The 24507-nt window shown below is 39.5% G+C and overlaps 1 protein-coding gene and 1 pseudogene across 1 annotated transcript in view; one reads left to right on the top strand and one right to left on the bottom strand.

Moving 5' to 3' along the window:
* LOC132906280 (zwei Ig domain protein zig-8-like) overlaps positions 1-23791 on the bottom strand; it is a 42392-nt gene extending 18601 nt beyond the window's left edge. The window contains exon 1 of the mRNA XM_060958319.1: positions 22947-23791. The gene's annotated coding sequence lies outside the window, so the exon portion shown is untranslated. The remainder of the gene's footprint in view (positions 1-22946) is intronic.
* On the top strand, positions 11416-11570 carry LOC132906592 (5.8S ribosomal RNA; annotated as a pseudogene).
* Positions 23792-24507: the final 716 nt, after the last annotated feature.

Below are 24507 nucleotides of genomic sequence, written 5' to 3'. Positions count from 1 at the left end.
ACAAATTTAATATCCGTGCGATTCATCCAACTGAAAAATATGCCGGAAATACATAACGTTCATAAAAAAAAAGGCGATTACAAACATAATCACGATCAATCTCGAATCTCTATCGTTATAATAGATTTCGTAATGTTCGCTTCTATGCTCGATAAATGATGCGTAGGATATTTTTTAAGTACTGTATTGTTAATTATAGGACGTACGAGCAAACGTTTTCTTTTGCCAAAAACTGTCACTGATCTAGATTAGCAACGCTCTGCGTTATTCGGTATCATTGGATTTGCGCGTATTAATTACTGGATTTAATCGTTGGTGAAACTGGTTTCAATATCCAGTATAGTAGGATTAATTTAAAATAACACGACCAGAAAGTTTTATTAGAGGTCTGAGTATACAAGCGAAATGAAGATTCCTACCGATGTTGAATAAAAACGACTTTTTAGTTTGTTTTTTGAAACTTTGACGTCTTCAACAAAATAAATTCTCTAAATAAAATCTCGGTAATATAATAATAACTGCATAAATTTATGCCAATTTTAATCAGTATCTCAGAGGTATACTTCACGTAACTTACATCAGTCATGTTTAATTTAACATGAGTTTGAAACAAGCGCATTAAGATTTGATCGACTGCGTTGCTCCCGTTAAAGTCAATTAAAATTCTACGATACAACTTAATCCATAATGTAAAGCATATTCGAAGGATGTATCGTGCCGATATTTATTTTATATTTAGATACTCTATCTAAAAATCGATTTTTGGTTAAAATTGACAGATGGTAATATTTAATAAAAGCAAATGTATGGCATACATATTCGGCACCATCACAAACGTTTAATACTTTGTATCATATTTCTATTTGAAAATATATTATTTTATATTAACATCAAAATTGCAATGTCTCTGGTAATTATTTATTACACCTCATTAATGTCTCTCGACAGTCGTAACACGTTTATATTAAACGTTAGCATTTATTATTTTGTAGAATGACTTTCATCTCTTGTATTCTATATTGTATTGCAAAATCATGACTTTTTTCATGGCGCTAGTTGCAAGTGACGATCGATCTACCGATTAATCTGTTGAAACCTTTGCAACGAACGTCATCGGTTAGGTGGGATTACCTTAATCTCTTGTCCACCTCCCGAACGGAGATCAGTTCAGTTTTTGTGCGGTTTCCACGCATTGACAATATGTTTGCGTCATAGCTACCAAGTTTCCTCTTCGTTAGTAGTAGCGTTCCCATTTTCGAATGATTTGTATGGAAAAGACTATAATTTGAAGTAATATTCGCTTAAATCGAGTATTCTATGTAACAAAGATGAGCCCAGCCCTCGCAACTACTTCTTTCCAGCTAATTAAATTTGTACAAGCTTCTTCTATTTGTTAAAAACGTTAAGATGGTTTCAACGGTATACAACACGAATTCTCTTTTACCTCACAGAAAGTTACAAATTTTTAATGAAACCTTTACTAAACTCGAAATTTCCATTAGGCTATATTACTTTGTCTGGCTGAGCGTCTCTCGGTTAGCAAGTCTTGTTCTTTAACATACGTATCATCATTGCAAGTAAACGTACACCAAATACCAACTACACAAAAATGTTAATTTTCTGGGAAAATTACCATTCTTATTCGCTAGCTACGGTAAAAGACATCTTCCATTCTCTTATTTCTTTCCCTCATTTTTCTAAATATTCAAACAAGAATTCAAAAGGAAAACAAGATCGTTCAATGGCATCGTGAAGTAATTGAACGAACGAAAATTATGTAGAAAATGAGAAAATCGCGTTGCTCGTGCATATTTCAACGTGTTTTGGCATGAAAGAATAGTATCGTTAGCTAAGAAGAAAAGTTAATCGATCGATTATTTATCTCATAAGCCGTGACTAGGTAATACAAAAGTGTTTAAAATCGCAAAGCAGGTTCAAAGTTCATAAAGAAAGAATGTCCGTTTAATCGTTAAAGCGAAACACTTGCGAGATAATTTGATATTTTCAGTATGAATGTTAAATAAAGTAAAAATTTCTCGTATGAAAATTTGAAATCCGAAATACGAGTAAAAGCTGCCCAATTAGACTTTACTAACAGATTGTACGACTTGACGATTCGTTATCTCTTTTGCACACAATTTTCACGAAGCAGTTATCGTGTCTCTTAATCGAGATAGAAGAAGAATGTATAGATCCGGAGATCAACCCTGGGCTTAAAATAAGTACATAGGTCACCGCGTCGCCTCGTGCTGCCACGATTAATCATGGAAAAAGTTTATCGGTTGTAAGGAAACGAAGAAGTAAAACAAGCAGAGAGGACTATTAATCTCTAGTTGATGAAGCCAGGGTTGATTTTCACGATTTTAGAATTGGACAACTTCTCGTCCGATTCGTCTTTCGTCGATATCCCTGTAATTAAAGGGACGAGTTCTCCGGAATTCTCCGAAAACGAAATGCACCGAATCGAAGGCAGAAACTTTTCGATTTCAAGTCACTTCTTTCTATTACGTATCGTTTCACTTTTTCTCTATTTTTATCTTTCTGCTTTTTATCTCTCTTCCTTTTAAACAGTTCGACATACGTTCAACGTTAAAAGATACCTTGAACGTAATACAAATTTAACAGAAATTGCAAATCAAATGCGAAAAATTACTGTTTTCTTAAATATATTACAAGTTGAGAAAAGAAAGCTAGGAAAAAATGTCGTCCTATTTAAAAATTCGGTTATTTCGTTATATGAATATCAGACATTATTTTTAACTCGTGATTTTAACTCGTGTTAAATCGTGATTAGTGCGACAAGCGTATTTGTTTTATTCTTTCGTTTGCTATTAGAGAAGCACTTAACGTTATTTATTCACATCTTAATTATATCAAATCAAGGGATAAGATTACAAAATAAATAATAGCAGTATTAGGGTAGATGGAATCAACGAATTAACCCAGAAAGTCAGCCAACAGACCACGGACAAAATTGAGATGATCGTAAGTTCACAAGCAAGAGAAGCAATTTCTCCGCAATCGACCATTTCGTTCTTAGATAGCGCGTGGTGTTACGAATGCCGCGCTACATTGGCTTTCTTTACCTCAGATCGACCATCGAAGGAAAAGAGAACTCCTTACTTTCTGCGTATACGAAAACGATCAATCGTTTCTCTAAAATTCTCTTTACTCTGGGGGATTCGCGTATCAAAGAATTTGTTTCCACGAGTGTACACTTTCGAAATAGACTTTGTTGTCAAAATTGAGAAAATAAAGATCGAAAAACGAACGAAAATTTGCAAAAATTCGTTCATCGGATGAATAACAGTTTGCGTGAGAAGAACGAGTTAAATTCGTTCCACCGATATATTTTTCGTGTTACGTTGAAATTAATAATACAAAAAGGAAGGAAAGAAAAGCAGAGAGATAGGGAGAAAGAATTTGGACACGTCAAGTCAACTAGTTGAATAGTATCCGTAGATAGTAAAATACATAAACAGCACGAAGGGCCGTGTCTGCCAGCCACTTGCTCCAAAATCCACTTCTAGGCTCGATGAATTTTCTAAGAAAAGTTTGCGATACAGACTTCGTAAGATTCTGCTGAAAATTTGTTAGAAACGAAATTGCTTTCCCCTATTTTTATTTTCTTATTGAACTACTGCTCTGCAAACGCATTACCCTACTTCCGAAGTTTAAGTAAAATTTAACGTCAGAACTCAAGATCGAGTCAAGAACAGAAATTGTTTCGTATGCAAATGTTTTCAGATGAAATTAGACTACGTTCGGAATCTGCCCATAAATACAACAAGTTTATTTAAACAAGCTAATGAAAAACCTCATTAATCGTCTTAAAAGATTATTTAATAAAAGCGAAGCAGCTCGTCTCGAGATCGGGCAACAGGAAGAGATGAGTAAACAACTGAAGTTAAAATCAATAGAAAATATACTAGAAAGGCAAGTTTATTCCCTTCCGAGATTGTTCAACGAATTTCAAGAGATGTATTCCGCGGTGAAATCCGAATGAAATTCGGTCGAGAGATAATCTACCGCTAAAATTCCTGAATATTCTTATTATATCCGGAATACCTGCGGAACATCTTGCTAGTACTCGAAGAACGACGTACTCTCGTACGCGGATGCACACAGGAAATGAGAACACCCAAATAACTTCCGCTCACTGGTGAAAATCTTTCGTCGCATTTTTCGTGCAAATATCGGCCAGGACAGCATCGAGGAAGAAAAAAGTTCGTGCGAACAAACTGAAGGTGAAACTTCGAATTACGATAGAAACTCTTTTGCACCAGGCGCTGTATCAATAGCGAATCTTTACATTCGTTACACGATTCTTTGAAACGAGACACAACTTTTACAAACGATCAAACCAAATCAAATATCCAATCACCTCATTTAATTTACGCTGGGCGCTACATTTTTCTCGTGGATTGTTAATTGCAACAGCGTTAATCCACTAGAACTGACCTAGTATTTGACATGAAAAAAAAAAAAGAACAGAAAAGAGAAAACTAATCTACATTGCTACATCGTACATCGACAAATAAAACGGACCACTAAGTCTGTAAAATCGATGAGTTTAAGCGTGCCGAACGAAATATAGTAAATTGTTTATCTTCCTCCACCGAATGTCGCAACGTTCCTTTATGGTTCCACCTATCCATTGAAGCAAAAAATCCGACCGTTAATGGTATTGCGTCCGCAGTTTGTTGCTCTTTCGGGATTATCGTGTTGGTACATATAATAAAAGAAGAACTTTTAGACATACGGCCAATTACATCGTAATATATCTTAACGATCGCATCTTTGCATTATCGTACTAAGATATTAGAGTGTATGAACGGTTTGTTTAAACAATTTTCTTTTCCTGATTTTGAATTTATCGGTTAATGAATTTGATTATAAATTCGTAAAGCAGCAGAAAGCGTTCTATAAAGCTTCGAGGAAGAGATCCTTTTAAGGAAAGTAATTTAATTTTCATCGTATCTAAAGTGAACTGTATGGAAAGGCCGAAATCCAAACGTTGCGAGAGGAACCAGGTTCCAAACAGTTTCGTCAAGTTAAATCCTGCCCCGTATTCGCTTTGAGAACGGCGTTGAATCGCAAAATAAGTAAATTTCTCGAATAACGTTAACCGTTATCTCGCAGTCCGTCTCAGAGGGGCAAATTAACTAGCAACCTAGTCGTGCCAAATATTAAAAGGGGGTTGCGTTTTAATAAGGTACACGCGGGATAAATTTTACCGGTGATGAGTTTACACGCGAGCACTGCTACGCACGCCTTACTAATGAAATTCATCGTACAGCGAGAATTCCGCTTTATGAGATCGTAAAATTGTTAGTATCAGATATGTACAACTTTACACATGACGCTGACACCTGAAGCTACTTACACTGGGAGTTGACTTTGAATAACATTAGAGATTACCTCTCGCCTTGTCTATTACCAGGCGACTGTGTCACACTCTGCAGAAATGTTAGAACCTTCATTAGAATTATGCTTTGTACAGTTATGCAATATGGAAATATCTTTGCTCTTATTAATTATGACGATAAGCACGACGACGATTTTCTTTCTCCTAATTAAATACAGAAAATTACGCTGCTGCTGATAACAATAAGCAACTCCGTCCTACGATAGCTCCGAAATGATTGCAGTGAGAAGATTTAATGAAAGTTTATGCATCGCAAACGCTGTTGACCGGCTATCTTACACGCGGGTCGAATATCATTTCCGTGCAAGATCACCGATTTAAATTTCAGCTGCATGAAAGTTGAGTCTCGTACATGGTCCAGACTCGACCGACTTGTCCGTTAGAGTAGTCAGTGACATACTCGCTCTCGTAATCCGATAACTATCCGCAAGTCGAAGAAGAGATCATGAGCTCGATCGCGTGCTAGATCGCGTGCTAGATCGCGTGTCCGATCGCGTGCTCGATCACGTGCTCAATCGCGTGAGTTCCGCGATGCCCATCATCCAAATACCAGTGAACGCACTTAAGATCATACGATTCGCGGCAACTAATCGAATAGCTCGCTCCATTTTTATGTCTGCGAAAGAATAGGTTGCTGGGAAATTGGTCCACGTCGCTAATTTCTTTTTCAGAAGAAAGTAGCTAAGCGAAGCCAGGTGAAGGAGAAAGAACGTAACGAACCCTGGTCGTTTTTCCGACCGCGTGGCTATGCGGTTCCATTGCGCCGGCCTAATTTCTCGTCGGCTCGTTATGAGCCGCAGAGCCGCGCGCACTTGTTACCCACGGCAAATTTACATTTCAAAACCGGCGGCTCGAGAGCCGAGTAAATGTACGTCGAAATTGACGTTGCACCGGCCGTCGATTGAACTCCTCTCTGTCTCTTTCTCTCTATTTCTCGTTCAATTCACCCTCTCTCCCTCTCCGTGTGAAAACGGAAATTATTGCCGACCACGACTACCGACTTATTTTTATCAACGGCGGGCTCGTTTAACCTGTAATTTATTACATCTCTTCTCGTCGTTCCGACGAACATTCGCCCTCTCCCCTCCATCCCGTCATTTTCCGACTATAAACGTTGCGATCTAACGAAGTTCGATTGCCTTTCCGTCCAACTTAACCAACCATGAGCATTCTACTCTTCGAAATTCTCGATAATTCAATGATTCGCCGGAGTTCAATACCTCACGGTTCTGTTCTCCATCAGGAATAAATCATGTTCCCGGCTGACTTTATCGCCTTGGCAAAGGCTGGCCGCCTAGTTAATCGACCGGTCAACACGGAACTAGAATGGAGATGCTGCGACAGAACGCGTCCTGACGTCTGGATAGGAGGACACCATGAATGTACAACCACCGATGAAAGGGCTAACGTGTTTTATTGCTCGGCTGATACGCGAAAATGGGGAACCCAACTATCGGTGATTGCAAACCCGCACAATAGGCCACTCCTATGTGGTTATTAATCACCGTTTCCTCGGCAATACTACGTACCGATTCGGTCTGTGAGACAGTCGTGCGTATCGTAGGTTAGTAATGAATTTCATAGTGCTCGTCTCCTTTTAGAACGTTTTTCGGATAACAGACAAGATTCGTCGAATCTAAATAGAAGCGAAAAGAAAAATGGTTCAAAAGATAAGTTCGAACTTTGAAAACAATCTTGCATCGATTTCGACGAAGCATCATCCATTATAGACACGAAATACGTATATAGGTATATATGTATGTACGTCTAGAAGGTCGATGCCGCGCGATCTATGTACAGTGCACCTGCTTAACGTGGTAGTTGCCGCGCGGACACACCATCCCACGGGTACTGTGCAACTTAAATCTCACGTTTCTTACTAGCTTCATCAACTTTGTTACCTTTAAATAACCTAATCCGTTGAATATTTATAGACAGACAAACAAGTAGTTAACGAACGGCCAACTATGAAATTGTTTATATATCTTTTACTTCTTTAGTTTAGTTTTATATGTCTTTTAGAACTTGTCGAGTTCCATTAACAATCTGTTTTATCGTAAATATGCCTGCCAATTACAGGGTAGGTAATAGGAGCGTAGAAAAAATTCTTATCGCAATTAAACGTCAATGATCGCTTTCCGAATCGATATGCGGCGATTCCACTTTTCCCGAAAGCTTCGATCATGTTCTTTATTTTCAATTAGCGAGAACGACGCGGAGAATTCCAGCTATACAGGAGAGAAGATTTCAATTGCAGCGGATTGATCCCCTTTACCCTCGAATCAAAACGTTTCGAGAGTCCAAGTTAAATATAATGCCAACGTGATTAATGGATCGTACGTGTCCCGTCGAAAATTGGTCTTCGATTAATCGAGCTATGAAATTACTTTGTACCTGTATCGACGTATTCGATAAAAAGCACCGATAGAAAAGCAGCTCTTTTTTTTCAAAAATGTCGTGATATTTGCGATACCATCGTCTCGTAAGATCCAAACGCCTCGGACAAATTACATTTATTCCTTGTCTATTATCAATCCTGACAGTCGCTTTGAATTCTATTCGAATCTTCGAACTTTATCCATTCCTTTCTTTTTTCTCCCGTTTTTTTCTTTTTCTTTTTTTTTTTTTTTTTTGGCGAAGCCATTTCATCGAACTATCGAAAAAACGATCTGCCAGCATTCACAATTTCAAGACGGATCATCTCGCTGAACCCGAAATGAAACGAGTGGAAATCGGAATTCTTATTATCATTCGTTTCTCTTCGGTTCTATCTCTTTCGCTCAAATACGATAAAGAATCCTGTCGAATTTGGTGGTGTTACCCGACGGTTATAAATTTGAATACGATCGATCGAGAGAACGTTCCCCGGCCGATTGAACTTGTTGGCATTTTAATCAATTAAGCGTCAAATAATCGTAAACAACCAAACAGTCGGTAAATCGAATATTCCAACAACATACTATTGCCTCCAACAAAGCAAATATAAATATGTATGGAGTTTCAGTAAAATGTTATACAATCACAAAGAAACAACGTAACTTCACGTCGAATTGTTATAATTGAAGGAAGATACCGTCGAGATTTTCAACGAGGACTAATAAATTATCGTTCGCTAAGTGTACATGAAGTAACATTAATTACAAAATTCGTTCGTGTATTTTCCAATATTCCGATATAATACATGCTTGCTACGTGGATACATAATTAATGATACCTGTCCCAAGCTTCATTCCAGGTCAATACTCCTTTCCGCCAGTGTGAAATCAGTTGAAAGAATATGAAAATCAGTGGCGCGCGTTGCAGGAAAGTAAGAGGAATAAATATTCACTGGAAATTACCTTTTCCGCACAAATACCGCTCAACGGTAAAGTAAACGTATACGATCTTTTATGGAAAAATTATAATTGCTTCGCGGAAATCTTTCGTTTTTCTGTTAACATGCTTTCTCCAGTGTATTCGAAACCAGGCAGATATCAAAGAAATTCCCGACAGAAAATGTGGTTGGCAGAGAAACATCGAGAATAAGCGAGGAATAAACGAGAAGGGTAGAGAAATTTCTAGTCTGCATGGAAAATTACGTCACGATAATACGGCGGTACTTTGGCATATGATAGCTACGGAGGAATAGCGTCGAAACAATACGTATTATCAGCGGAATTCCTTTAAGGTGTTCTGATATTATCGAGACTGCAAAGAAGCATAGATTCTTCGCTGCTAAGGATCGAGAAGGCCTTTTGAATTACACTGTGCAAGACAGGTAATTTACTGGAAGTCTAATAACTGGGCTTGTACATTTACATTGACCAGGCCACGTTAATTTGAAGAAGAACTATGCCAAATTAATCGTACGACACAACGCAAGGATCGTTCTTAGAGCAAGGCAAACATCTAATATTCTAAAATGCAAATGCGACCGAGTAGGAACGAAAATAATTTTGGCAAATATGCCACTAGTGATACTCTTAAATCGTTAGAATAAAGAAGAAAACAACGGAAATAGATATTTAGAGATCCAATTTTTTTCTATCTGCTGTGCAGCCAGCAAACAAACGTTTAGGTTGATCTTTTTTGATGCATCGAATTTTTCAATATACGTGCACGTACATGACGCCTGTGACGTGCATGAATACACAGAAATTCAAATTGCATTTGCCAGAACAAGAAACAAAGAATGTCACGTATCAAGAACTTGAATTGAAAGCAATCGATTGGCAGAGATACGAATCCTGGATCTTCTAACCGTTATCTGGAAACCTAGCCATTTGTCACGGTATAAGCCATGGGATGGAAGCAGGATTCTGAACTACATACCATGTCTCGTAAGATCTCGGTGTGCAGGTGAAATCAAACCGAACGAGATTACTCGGGACGGCGCCCAGGGTCCTTTCGCGTTAATCCTTCGGTGATTCACCGAATTGGACTAATAGCTATGCCATTATGACAGAGTTCTCAAACGCTCTTCAATTAAATCTCGTCACCATAATTCATCAAACCATTATAATTGGTATGCAGTATACTCATAGCGCGTATCGTTCATTAACAGCCTTCATAAACAGTTTCATTTTTTAACGAGACTGCGTATCAGAATTTCCTGTCGGTTATGAAAAACGAAAAAATTACTACCAGTTCGTAAAAATGTAAAGAGAAACGTGATTAACAAATCGATTGCGTTGCATAATAAAATTCGGTATCTCGCGATTAATTCGAAATTCGTAACAATTTCGAAACTCGACTCTGGCTACAGATTAATAGCACTTGTATAAATCAGGATTGGTCTCTCGATGATTAGATAATTGGTCACACCACTTGCTTCCTAACCACTGTATTAAATTGTACAAACCGATAATGACGCTTCTTGCTCTTCACATGAACGCAAATTATTCCATCGTATTTGTTATATTACGAACAATAGAACTTTAAATAGAGAAAATTAATCGATCATAAAGGCGATCGGTTATTCGGCGATACATACTACCGTATTTTAATTATCAATTAACTAAAGCAAATTCTTTTAACTAAAAAAAGCTTTTGATCTAAATTTCATTCGTAAGATTGATAGATTCAGGCAGCATATGATTTGCACTACTCCTAACAACGCTATAACTCCAACACTTTGCCGATTACATTGCATCCTTAAGAGCTTCACACATATAATACGCAGTCTTGCAACGCGCGATCAATTGACATGTCACAGTGACATTATGCATTCTCAAATCTCTACGTGCATTTCGAGGATCGTTCTTCACTCGATAACCGATACTTTAACATCAACATTCGCTCAGTCTTCGATTACATATCGTTCGAATCATTCGTCTTAGCTTACAAACGCGTACAAATAGATTCACGGTCATTGTTTACATGAATTTTTTACGCAATTGTTGCTCCTTTAATGTAAAACTACTATAGCGACACTCGACAGCAAAACTACCACCGGGCGACGGCAGAGCAGTGGTTAGCGCCCGAATTGCCCTGTTTTTGCGACCAGGTTTTCAGGACAGAGATAGGAAGAAAGAAACAATATCCTATATAAGCACCGCTCTACAACGACTTAAATTCAATTATAAATTGTAATGCTAAAAAAATGTAATTCCGATACACAAAATATTGTATGGCTATGTCGTACCGTCGCTTATCGGCCTAAACCACTCCACAACCGAAATTCATTGTTTATTCTGAATAACATACACATGTAATACTCATCTTCTTGGACAATAAACGTTATAAAAAAAAAGAAAAAGCAGTGGTTAGCGCCGTTAGTTACAAACGTTCAAGACCCCGATTCAAATCCCCCCGTACCGATTTTGGCACCCCCGAATCGGCACCCTTTATCCGATTTTTCTTTGGAGGGGCTTATCCGTATCTTCTTGGCGCTTTCAAAGATCAGGAGGGGATATTTTGTACTTGGTATGCTTTTGTTTTAACTTGGCTTTAGTTGAGTTAGAGGCGCGGCGGCCCGTGTGCCCCATACACACGGTGTAGACGATTATTACCCTGAACGGTGGATCACTTGATTCGTGGGTCGATGAAGAACGCAGCTAATTGCGTGTCAATGTGTGAACTGCAGGACACATGAACATCGAAATTTGGAACGCACATTGCGATCCACGGATACAGTTCCTGGGCCACGCCTGGCTGAGGATTACTGACGGTTCAAATTCCGGCACCCGTAGTCCGATTTTTCTTCCACGACACCTAAATGAGAAGAAAATAGCGGTACCTCAGAACGACACCTATACACCAGCAACAGCACTATCACCACGATCTATTCAGCTCACTACCATGTGCGGAAAATCCCTTCAGAGATCTCAAGTTCGAAGGAAATCTTCGGAAAAATTCCTCATCTTGTTCGATTTATTTTTGCAGTATGTATTGTCTTCCTCGTTGTTTGGTTTATTCTAGCTCGCGATAGAAGGGAACTTTAAAGAGAATTTAAAAATCGAGATTGGAAGGTTCGTTCGGTAAACTCGTGGACTATCTTTTAAGCTTCTGGGGTTTGTGAATATCTTCCAGTAAATCCGTATCAAACATTTATTTTCTTTTCTCTTTTTTCTTCTTTTGGTATAGTGTCATACTATGTTAAACGTTGGAAATCGTATATAATAATCAAAGTACCGACCCGGTGAAAGTTAATATCGTTCTGTTCACGGCTGGCTAAGCTATGCGAAATGAAAGAAAAGGCAATAATAGAAGGTTCAGGCATTTCTTCCGTGAACGCGCGTGCATTCGCTGAATCGCTTCGTCGGGAATTAAAACGACGCATTCTTTCAGAACTTTCATTCTACCGTTAAACCCGTTATTTTCTGTACTGAACTGCTTTAACGAACGATCATTCATCTCCGTTACGCGTAATCCAAAATCGAAACGTAGCATTTCTCTTCACAGCCGACTAAAATTTAATCATTGGATTTTATCGCGATCTTTCAAGCCCTTGCTGGCTCTTGAACGTCATCCGGCGAAGTGTACCGAATCGAATCACGTTCAGACTACGTTCCAAGTACCGTGAAAGGAGTGCAGCCTGTGAATTCTGTGCTGCGCTCTCTCCAACTTCTCGTGACACGTCTGGGTACATCGAATCCGAATTCTCATTTAATAGCTGTTTGTTTGATAGCATCGGCTGTGGGATCGCGCCGGTTCCATTCAGTTTTAATTGCAGCCGTTCCGGCACTTCGGTTTCGATTCCAAACCATCCTCTGTCAAAGGTTACCCTTGCGTTACTTTGTTATAACCATCGAATAATTTATATCGGTCGATGCGTTCAGTGGAACGATCGTTGACCGCGCTGCAACTTCATCAACGTTTTTACCATACATTTTCCAAGCGTAGGCTTGCGTTTCTCTATTAATCAAAGCGCAACGTGCGCCAACGAAGTCTGGATTGAACTCAAACTTTTGCCAGGCAATCTCGGCGTACTCGGTAAATCAAAAGAATCGACACGCTCATGCGGACTTCAACCGCTGATGTATTCGTCTATCGCTAGGATTGCTTTACAGGTCACTGGAAAAAGTAACGATAAATTGAACGGATAAATTGAAATTAGTTGCCATTATCGATCCAACTTTCTGACACTGTTCTTCGGATAATAAGTTACGTTGATTTTGACCTGAGGCTAATTAAACGGAAAATCCAAGTCTCTTGAATTCGAGGAAGACGCTTCTGTGCCGTCATGGTGTTACTACCCATCCAGTTCGTTAGTTCTCACGATGCTCGTTTGACCTTAGGCAACGAGTCATTTTCCTTGGGCATATAACTATCGCTCAAACTATCGAGTTACCAGCTTTAAAGGATCAGACGAAAGGAAAAGGGAATAGAATATGAAGCGTACTTCGAACCGTACATTTTTCTCTCAGTCTTATGTATTCCGTTTGTGAATCGAGGAAAATTCGGCAAAATAGTTGCTCCTATACATTTAGACGTCGGTTTTCTCGTTTTATCCCATCGAAGAGGTATACACGTGTGGTGGTTGAAAATAATTATTTAATGAAAGGAGTTCGTGCTTTCACCACTTATACATCAGTTTCATCCATCTCGAAACGAGCAAATAACGCGGCGTTCTCGCAAATATTCGGCGAAGACAATGCAACCTGCTCCTCTATCATATTCAACAAACTTCATTATTCGCATCCGGCCCGGTTTGTCAGACAGAAGTTCGCCAAATATTCTACACATTCTATTAAACCTGCACAATTTCTGATAACATATATACCGTGTTTATTTCGTGACTAAACTTTAAAGCAAGTAAACCAACATTACGTATCGTTTCGTTGTTTCTATAAAAGCTTTTCTTTTACGAAACTTCTCTTGTAACGTATTTGTTTCGTTTGCTGCAACGACAAATTCCTACGACGTTCTTAAAAGTCCGATAAAACCAATTCCCGATACTAACGCAGACAGTCGTGAAGTGAAAATGAGAGTGGAATTTTCTTCCTGTAATATGCTATTAAACGCACACCGTGCTCGGCATCGTAAAACGGGGACGATAAAAAGGGAAAAGGGACACGAAATTAGCCGGCACATCTGTCAACGAAATCGCAAAAGTCAGGCTCCCTTCACGACGACATGGTTCAGCCAAAATATCCAGCAATCGGCATATAATCTGTTTAAGTTTGCTCATTTGACACGCGTGACTAACCGCGGTTCGACGTGGGTCGTGTTTCACTGTCTCATGGGGCCTACAACAGGGAACATCCCTTATAAGCACGACAGATGCGTCAACGGATCATCCCCTACGTATATCCGATCTCATCTTGCATGTTTTATTCGACCGGGCTGTTCGCAAACGATTTCTCCCTCCTCGAGGTCGTAATTCCGCATAATCTGATCCTATACACGTTGCTCCAGACCGTCTTGGATTAATTCCATAGATTACATCGTTCGTCAAATTACGTCGCAAATCCGTGCAAAAGAATATTACATATCGCGCGTTGGATTACGACCCTGGATTAACGACTTACGTTAACCTCAAACTGGAGCAGGGGCTATTCACCCAGATTTAGTCGGTTATATTTATATTTAACCGCGAAAGGCTATGGCGTTTTAAAGGGAACCCATAGAAGCGCGCTGACTCATCGAATATTTCAAACCCCTGCGATATAACGACACGTTTCTGCCTAACCTTCGTGAAACACGGTAATTTTTATTCTTTTATTTGTTCCGACCAAGCGTAAGTCGGCCAAAGCCTATCGGTTTACTAGCCTGTGTTCGCGTTTAACCGGTTCAGCTCACAAATTTTCATTAATTTCATCATCATGCGCGTTTCACTAATCGTGGCACGTTGATCACCATTCCCGTTGCCAATTAACCTCGTGCTTCGACCAACGAAAGGCGAACGCCAACAAAAATTACTTTTAACGATTCAAAAAAAAAAAAAAAAATCGTTTATCTTCGCGAATTATCTTCGTCATTAATTAAAAATGAGACCAACCAAATCCATAAAATACCTGCGACATAGAGTAAGTACTTTACCAGTTTTTTCACTAGCACCGTTGTTTGTTTCCAGAAGAAATTGCAAGATGAAAGGTGTGAAAGGTGTGCGCGACTGCTTTAGATTATTCGTTGCAAGAGCGAGAATCTGGATTTCTTTCGTGCGTCAAGTGCAATTTCCGTGGTCGTTAATGTAATGCAGACGAGCTCTGAGGTTTGAAATATTTAAGAAAGCGAAACGCTATAATGTACATTATATAAATAAATTACCTAGAAACCTGCCTTTCATCGACTTTTCGATTTAATTCATAACACTGCGACAACTCATTCGATCAACGATTCTGTCTGTCAACATTCCACGAAGTTGGAAAAAGATTCGTTCAGAGTTCCACCATGGGCGCAGTTATTGTACACTTTTGAAAGTTTATTCGGTTTGGTTCGACGTTTGCCTTTGCCTATCGATCCTGTCACGTTATTCGCGTTTCAAAAAAGGAGATATTCTTACGAGTCCAACTTTCGTATCGATCTTCCAACGTGGTTACCTGTCATGAACGATCTAAACCCAGAAACCAGACATATATGTCCCGATGACAGAGCAAATAGTACATCGGTGGTTTACTTCAAAAATAACCAGATTGCATTCTTTATGACTTGGATTGATAATCTAGACGTAATATAGACGAGTTACAACGACCTATGAATCTTATTAACAACGAGGCCTTTCGGAAGTTCGGCCTCTTTCCGCAAGCGGTATGAAAACAATTTGTTCGATCGATGAAAGGGGAACGAACAGCAAATCGATATCGAATAAAGTCACTTTCGATGAGGTTTCCCGGATACCGGAAGACGTAGGTCTGACATATTTAGCGAGATCCGATAAGTCTTCTCGCTGGTTTCAAGACAGGATGTATATGTAGACGCAAGGTGGCACGAAGGGTTGGTTTTCCGCTGGGAACGGCAACGTCTGATCGTTTGATTACCCATGGTATACCCTCCAGCTGGTAATTACCAGTCGAACGCGATATTCGTCACGCCATCTGCTTTCTCTCAGGAGGTCACTTCGTGTTCGAGAAAAATTGCAATTCGGCCCGTTTTTTCCATCCTATAACCGTTTCATCCGACTAATAATTTCTCATGAATCAACGAAAAGTGAATGGAACGTCTATTTAAACACATTCAGGAACAACCTCTTGCGAGCAAAAGTTCGAATGGCTCGAGCATCGCATTGCATTGCCGCTGCATCGATAAAGAAAAAATCCGCCTGCGCATTCATCCTGATGTACGTATGTACATACCTAAATACTTTCCAAGGTAGAATCGAGTTATTCGCATTATCCGGTGGCTGAAAAGATGTACCTATCTATTTTTCGTAAATAGCACGAACCGGGCAACGAGTCGCGGCAGATGCTAATTTAGTTTGCATAGATCGAACAGAATTCGATGTAGCGGAATGAAAATCCAACTGGTATACGGAGTATACGGGGCTAGAAGTTTGGCAGACAATTTTCCGACAAATTTAGATAATAACTTTTACATGTAAAATTACAGTAATACGTTTTCCCAGTAGGCCAGGAAATTGACATACGTGTACAAAAGCTGGTCTCTTCTTGCTTCTCTCATTCCTCGGGAACCTCCTAATGGTCATCGTATATCATGAGGTCAACCTTACGGATCCTACTCTATCCCCTATCTCTTTCCTTTTATCCTTTCACTTTCGTTTACGTTCACCTATTCGTGATATCACCTGGTGAGTAGATTCTATCTCGAGTGAGAAACAACCCTTCGCATTTTCTTCGTACGGTTTCGTTAAAAAACGAGCCAACGTGGAATCACGACGACACCTGATACAACGATATCGAATTATAAAGACCATCGTATCTCGATAAGGAAAAATATAAAAAATCGTTCGCCTATAGAAAGTTAAATTTAGAAAATGAATTATCGATAGCAAGGTACAAGTTCGAGGGAGATTTTAAGTTTCTTTGACAATGAATTGGGAAGAGATGAATAAGTTGGCAAGGATCTTTGAGATTCGTTCAGATATCGGCTTGAAAACAAGGAAATAAAAGAGGTTCTGCAATGCGGGTTAAGATCGCCGCTTTGTTTAAAAGGAGAATCGCATCGATGCATCGAGAAAAGTGGTAGCCGTCGGCGTGAGTATCGTTCCCTCGATATTCATCGCGTCGAACTTGACTTCATAGCGACGTATTGTAGTGACTTTTTTGTTTCGAAATTCTTTCTTCCGTGTGTTCTATATTCGTCCCTTCTTGGGTAAGTCTCGCAGAATGAATTGGCGAAAAGTGGGGAAATTTGGTTCTCCCTCTGACGTAATTATACCTGGATCGAAGTTGGAAATAAATTTGCCCGTGACGTCAATGCCAGAAAATCTTTTGTATTCCATTGATGAAAATAAAGCTGAGAACAAAGGTGCTCGTTAAGAGTAACAATTTTTTTATTCACAGAAAGGTTGAACAATCAAGCCATAAAGGATTCAATTTCAAACCAACGTCACAGAGGAGAGTTACCGCTAGTTTACAGTCGTTTTAACGAGCAGTTTCGTTTCCGCGTCGTGTCATAAAATTATTATCAACGTCGGACATTGCGAGCAAAGATAATCTATCGTAATTAAAAGGTGGTCACGTTCTAGGACTTGTCACTGTGATTTCGTTAGTCGTTATTAACCTTGCTGCCAATTCCAGCTGTCTGGACACAATAAATTCTTGCCCATTTAATCTTCGCTTATACTTGATTCGCGTGCAAATTCTCGCTTACATGTCGATCTTTGTTTTCCAACGTGCAATTTGGTTGCGATAATAACGAAATTCTTGAGGCAATTTTTACAGCTTTTATCGTCCGTGTAATCCCATTAAAATAACAACGAATGAACTACGAAATGTTACGATCTCTGCATATTCCTATTCGTTTAAGCATTTTATCTTTTTTTTTTTAAATCACCCAGCTTTATCGAAGCAAAGCTAGTCGTGCCAGACCAATATGCGCAACGTTTTTTAAAGCCGCGAAATGCTTTCTACTCCAGACGGAATTACCATTTTCTTTTTCCTTTGTATATCTGCTTCTGTAAATATTTATTATGTACATTTATGCACTGTTAAATTTAGAGTACGATTGTGTTTCAACACTGTAGATGCACACAACAAAGACACAAGTTTGTCGACGTAGAAAGTCGAATAGAAGAGATTTTGAGTGCCCGGTATACTACATGCAGAAACTCCTGCGCAAAGAGCTACTTAACAAGTAAGATTACTGCTAATATAAAGGATAAAGCTGACGTTTATGAACGAGTAAATTCGCCCATACAATAAATTAATAAACCACGTGAAGAGAATGACGGAAATAGAGGTAATAGCAGCGGTCGTGTCACCTAACGACACTGCTCTTGTCTTTGAATAATTAAGCGTCTTTGGCTCGCGGGCCAAAAACACACAGCCCAATTGCACCAGTCGAACCTAAGTAAGTATATCGCGAGCGATAAGCATCAAAAATACATTATTTATAGCCAACTCATTGGATCAAACGCTCTGAACGTAGAACGTTCAAATGTCTCTCGTTCTACCGCTATCGCTTTTTATCTTTTCTCAAAGTTGAAATTCCTCTTTACATAATATCATCTACCACCTCTATTTTTTACCATTTTTCGTCACTTTATTTCGAATTGTTTCCCCGTTGTCATTTATCATCTTTGTTTCGTCATGTTCTATATCTTACTTGTATCGTGGTTTTCTGAGTCATTTTCATCTATTACAATCGTCGTACGACCTTTATTACCGTTACACCTTTTGTTCTGCCCAAGACCGTAGGTAACAACGATCCGTAGTTCGTTAGCTGGACTCGAACTTTCCCCTAATTATCAAAGAGCACTCGAGAAGAAACACCGAGCGGAGGAGTCGGTACCGCGACAGATGCAATTATAGTTAGTTACGGGAACTAATCTACTGCAGCTGCTTGTACTTCGTCATCGAGACTTTGTAATGTAATTTAGGTATGCTTGTCAAATCTATGGTTGATTTGTTCGGGGAAACGGGGTGAGCCGAATTAAAGAAAGTTGTTAGGGATAAAGCGGATGTAGAATAATTACTCGACCACTTCCTAGATTAACCGCGGTGTAGAACAAAGAATTTTTTCCTATGAAATTTATGATGCGTCCAGTAGTCAGAAGCTTATCTAAACCGACAGGAAGTAATTTATTCGGCGAATGGAGCGACGTATTATATCGCTAAATGCAACATATTGCTGTACGATGCACTAATTACCTTTCAACATAGTTATATCGTGACACGGTTAACGATGCGTTTATAATAAATGAGTTAATGCGAAAGTAGCGCACAACGTAATAGTTCACGCGAAATCAATGTGCGCAGAGTAACGGTTTAATAAATTAACGTCGACGAGCCACTTGCGATTTAAATTTAAGCATCGTACGTTTTACCGAATCCCTCGATAGCGCCACTTTTTATCAATCTATCTGACAATGGGCCAATAATTTTTGTATCTTTATTTTTACGCGCACACAGATCATTTAACGTACATTAACAATGTCAGATTTTATTAAACTGTGTACGTACGTCACCACTTGCCGTGTACGATGGCAAACATATTCTTGCGATATTGCTCGCATTTTCGATATATTATAGTAGGTTAATTGATTTAAATTTACATACATATTCAAATGCACTCTCGAAAGTGATACCGAGCATCCTCTTCTATATATGACCTAATTCGAAAGTTGACTTGATGTCGGTGTGGCGTGGCATGGCGTGACATTACCAAAGGGTTTAACCGTCGCGTCTCTGTATTTTTCCATTATCAGGGATTTCTCCGGCGGCTGTATATCCGAACACCATTACTATTAATAGAGAATAATTTTTATCCGGCGCGGCGCCTCGATACGCCTCGCGCGTGTTACAGCGCGCAAAATAAAACGCAAAGCTCGCTTGATTATTCCGGCTCATGTGTACATTCCTATCTATACGTATGTACATATTGCGCGTATCTACGTTTTCAGAAAGCCACCACGGCATCTGTGTCCAATTACACGACCAGCCGAATATCCACAAAACCGGATAAAACTCGGTGACCTATTAGAAATAACGTAATTCCATACGTCCGACAAGTTTGCTGGCAAAAAAAAAAGGGGGGGGGGGGAAACACGATGATATCAGTGTTCAACCGTAATTTCCGTAAGGTATGTATAAAAAAAGAAAAGCCATTAGAAAAATTCCTGTCAGCCGATCTCCATTAGATAGCTGCGCTGGCTGAACGTCTGCTAGTATTTTCATAGATGAAAGAAGAGCCGACGGAAAGGAATCATCTATCATTATCGGCTCTCAGGTGTCAACGTCGGATGAAATCGAATTTTTTGTTACGATCGACACCTCCGGATCGCGTTCTCGTGACAAAACAGCACTCGCGATCAGAACCAAAAAGAAAATGAAAAACATCGTCTTTTTATTACGCCTCTTTAACAAATGACCCTGCCGGTTCAGTCATTCACGATGAAAACATTTTTCTAATGGGAACTTTAACCTTCTTATCAACGAAGTCTTTCGGACAACATTTATCCGCAAGGTTCCTTCTTTTTGCGGAAATCCCGATGAAACCACAGATAAATGAAATGGCAATTAACAACGTGACCAAATGCATAGGACGACCGGCTTGCTGAATGAAGCAGCAGCCTACGTGATCCTCTTCTCTAATAGCAATCAAAGTAATTAATTATCCAACGTCCATCGCTCTCTCTCTCAATCACGTCGACACGAATTCCGACATCGACATCATCGAAGATGACTAAGTATCCGTTTTCCTTCCTTTTATTCCGTCATGCCGCTTTTCACATTGCTTTCGCAAAGTTTTACGCATCATCTATTATATTAATTTCATTTGGACGTAGTTACGTTGCAAAATTTCGTACGATTATTATCCGAACGATAATAATACAGAAGTGGCAATTATTAAACGTCCCAGCAATTTCTACATTTAATTAATACGTTAATTGCATGCTAGCCACACGATAGCAGTTATTGTCATTTCGTTGACAACTTCATTTAAATTGTTCGATGAATTTTTCCGAATGAAAGAGCAACGAACCAACCTTTACCAAAACGTTTCTACCGTAATAGCTACATTAATATTGCATGGTACAGGAATGCAGTAATTAACGAACAATTATTCAGAGCGATGTATGTACATTCATTAATACGATCGATCGTCGATACGTTGATTATTCAACGCTGTAAAAATCAAGTATCAGAAAGGGAAATATTTTACGTCCCGTAACATAAGCCAAACGATAGAATCGATGTTAAAATATCTCTCTCAAGGTAAAAAATTTTTACGCCATGAAAGTAGTCATAGATAAGGTATTAATATTCTCGTAGAAGCGAAGATCCAATAAAACGAACGAGCTCATCCGACCAATACGAAATAGTTTTGTGTTTATTAATTAAATTCCACGGCAATGCACGCACGAAGAAAATCATATTTGCATAATTATTCGAACGACAATAGTTCAGATAGGCAAACGATAAAAATCCTCCATGATTGATCGGTTCTGAAGTGGCCGTACACCGATCGGCCTAATCCGTTCTTTAGCTATTGCACGAACCAGTACATAGCACGAAACAGTATCTCCAATGTTCGCCAACGTGGACATAGCATGTATTTCGAAGTAATCTGACCTAGCCGATCGATAAAAAGCAATTGCCAAAATTATACTTCAGGAATGAAGATGAATCGTTGTTATTCAAGATCTTCTCTACGTAGTTGTCGTTTTTCTTCCAAAATTATAATGCCAGTGATGCTGCGGAATGCCGGTATCAAATGAATCTTTCCCTTAGAAACTACCAACTCCCCTCTCCAATTACTTCAACGAAGAATTACGACAACATTTCGTACGAAATTGTATCGTAAGTGTTCCTCCTAACGTTTCACGGTAATTGCGGCGGCGAGGCCCGAAATTATAGTATTTATCGGCCATGGCGAAATAAAATCGACCATTACGGAAAGCGCATCGCCATGTAAGCACAATACGATGTACGAAATAGCGTTTCAATTTCAATTAAATCGGGCACTAAATGCACGGAATGTCACTCATTTAATCCCAGCGAGAAAGACGCACGATGTCAGCTGATATCGATATCAACGTTGATGGACACTGTCGCACGATGCGAAAAATAAAAACAATTATCTCTCGACACGTTATCAATTTTTCTGCATTTTTAACGAAATCGTTGAAGCCTCGATTTTATATTTTTGACGTAACGCAAATATTGTCCATCGCTGGAAAATTGCAAGAGCTCGTAGCAAGTCGTTTTTCGACATTTTTCGTTTTTCGAATTTTCGTAAAATTTCGTCGTTAAAGAAATTCCCTCGGATATTTATATGCGTAAATTTCCGAAAGTTCTGCTTATTCGGCGAATAGGACAAATTGCTTATTCAGCGTGAAAATTCGTGTAGAATCTCTGATAACTTGCCTTATGTTTTCTATGTAGAAACGCTATCTCCGTTTCTCTAGCTATAGCGCTTTAGTATCCTAGCCTGAAGCGGGATTTCGAAATTAAATTACAAAACCAACGAGCTTAACCCATGCATCGATGCTCCGTGTGCAGCACACGTTCTACTAGGTAATATAGCAATTTCATTGTTAAACGGAAAACAAAGTTATCTAATTAGTTTCAATGTATGCCTGTATTACATAATGCATTTGCACGAGTTAGCCGCGCGTATAAGTATCCATGGTATATTCGCTTTATAACGAACGTATTACGAACCTATTACGTGCGTATACCCTTGTATATAACTACTCGGCTAAGTTGTTCGTATCGCGATACGATTTCAATCTCCTTTGGATAAAATCTCTTAAATCAATTCCTGTCCTTTCGAGGAAATAGCTGTCGTTTGAATTGTATTAAAGGGTTTCAATTTCAACGATCTATCAAACCGTCGAATATACTTAACAAATTACCAACGTGTTGCGACGGTTTCATCGCCGATTCTCTTAGTACGAATATAGCGAGAAACATCAAATTACAAGTATCAGTATAGTAGTATTGGGTTGAATTAGAAATAGAAAAAGAGATACCTTGATTATCTTGCTCGTTGGTAACGTGTAAGATCCAAAAAGCAACGAGATGCAGTCTTACACGAGGCCGATCGAAGTTACGTACACTTTTTCGCGTCATTCACTGCAGTGGCGGTAACACGTTGCAGTACTCTTGTGGCAAGGTTTAGGCCACTTGTATCACAGCACTGTTTCGTTGGACAGAAAAGCGCATCTGTGCCGTGTAAAACCATAAAACTTGATCCTCGACAGGAAAGATTTCGACAAAATTCCGCAACCACCTTAGTCCACTCGCACTTTCTTCCCGCGAAAGTTCACCTCGATCCGCGCATCGTGTCAAACAATTGCCAACGTTCGCTGACGGTAGCTACGCTTTTCAACAGCATGAGTTCAAGGAAAAGCAAGCTCCCGTACTTCGTAACGGATATCTGTTCCCAAAGTCCTCGACCTTTCCACCTGGATTCTCATCTTCACATAATACCTCCTAAGAAACTCGTAACTGTTACAGGAACACTTTCGAAGAAACGATAAAGAGTATCTCGCTACGTGTGAGAATACAGCGGACGACAGAGAACACCTAGCACTATCGAATCGAAACTTTTCCTTAATGTCTGTGCACTCGAAGCAAACTTTCGACTGGCTGTTTCGCGTAGGATGATGGAAAAGGACGAGCGCGGAACTGGAGATCCCGCGTTCGAGTGTACCGCGATCACGTACAACGCTCGACGCGTCGATGAATGCGCGAAAGCGAGGAGACGCGAGCAAAGGAGAAGCGGAAAGGACAGTGCGCGGCAAATGGAGTCGAACGATCGCGATACACGAGCGGCGCGTCGTGTTGTTGGCAAGCGACTAACCCCCTGACGGCGTCCTGCACCCCCGGACACCGCGCATGCCTCCTACCTTAAAGAACTCACCCACCCCTGTTCTCAGTGCCGCCCCAAAACCACGGTGACTTCATCTTTTTTGACGAGATGCCTGTGAAACCCCTCTTCTCTATGCTCTCTTTATCCGCCCTTCTTCTCTCTTCTTTCCTCTGCCTTCGACTTCCTTTTATACTTTTTTTTTACCTTTTTTCTCCTTTTACCCCCTCGCTTGGACCTTTCTCTTCTTTCTGTTCTCCGTCCTTTTTCCGCATCCTCTTTTTTGCCCCGTTTCAACGAGGTGCCGCTATTTCTCTTCGACTAGAATTCTCGATGTTGATATCGGCGTTATTGCTTATTTCGTGCTTGATCGTTACTCGCCCTATAAAAAAGGGACCATTAAAAAACAAAGTGACGGATGTCACTATCAAACTCTTGTCCTACCTTTCTGTTATTTTAGGATATAAGTGACATCGTTAAAAATTCTCCCGACAACGGAAAGTCTTCCAGCGAGAGACATAAAGTCGCAGTAAAAGTCGAAGTTTAAGACAATAGAAATGGCTAGCAATCGTAAGCGCTGTCCTGGTAACGTTCGGTGTACACGAAATTGCTTCAACAGGTACAAATGATGGCGACGTTATCCAGCAAAATATTGCACTTTTTCATTCGAAATATGTACCTATATACCTCCATATCGCGTGGTATAACCAACGTTACACAAA

This window comes from Bombus pascuorum, chromosome 4 (assembly GCF_905332965.1).
Source record: "Bombus pascuorum chromosome 4, iyBomPasc1.1, whole genome shotgun sequence".
Taxonomy (NCBI): Eukaryota; Metazoa; Arthropoda; class Insecta; order Hymenoptera; family Apidae; genus Bombus; species Bombus pascuorum.
This window is presented reverse-complemented; position numbering and strand designations above follow the sequence as displayed.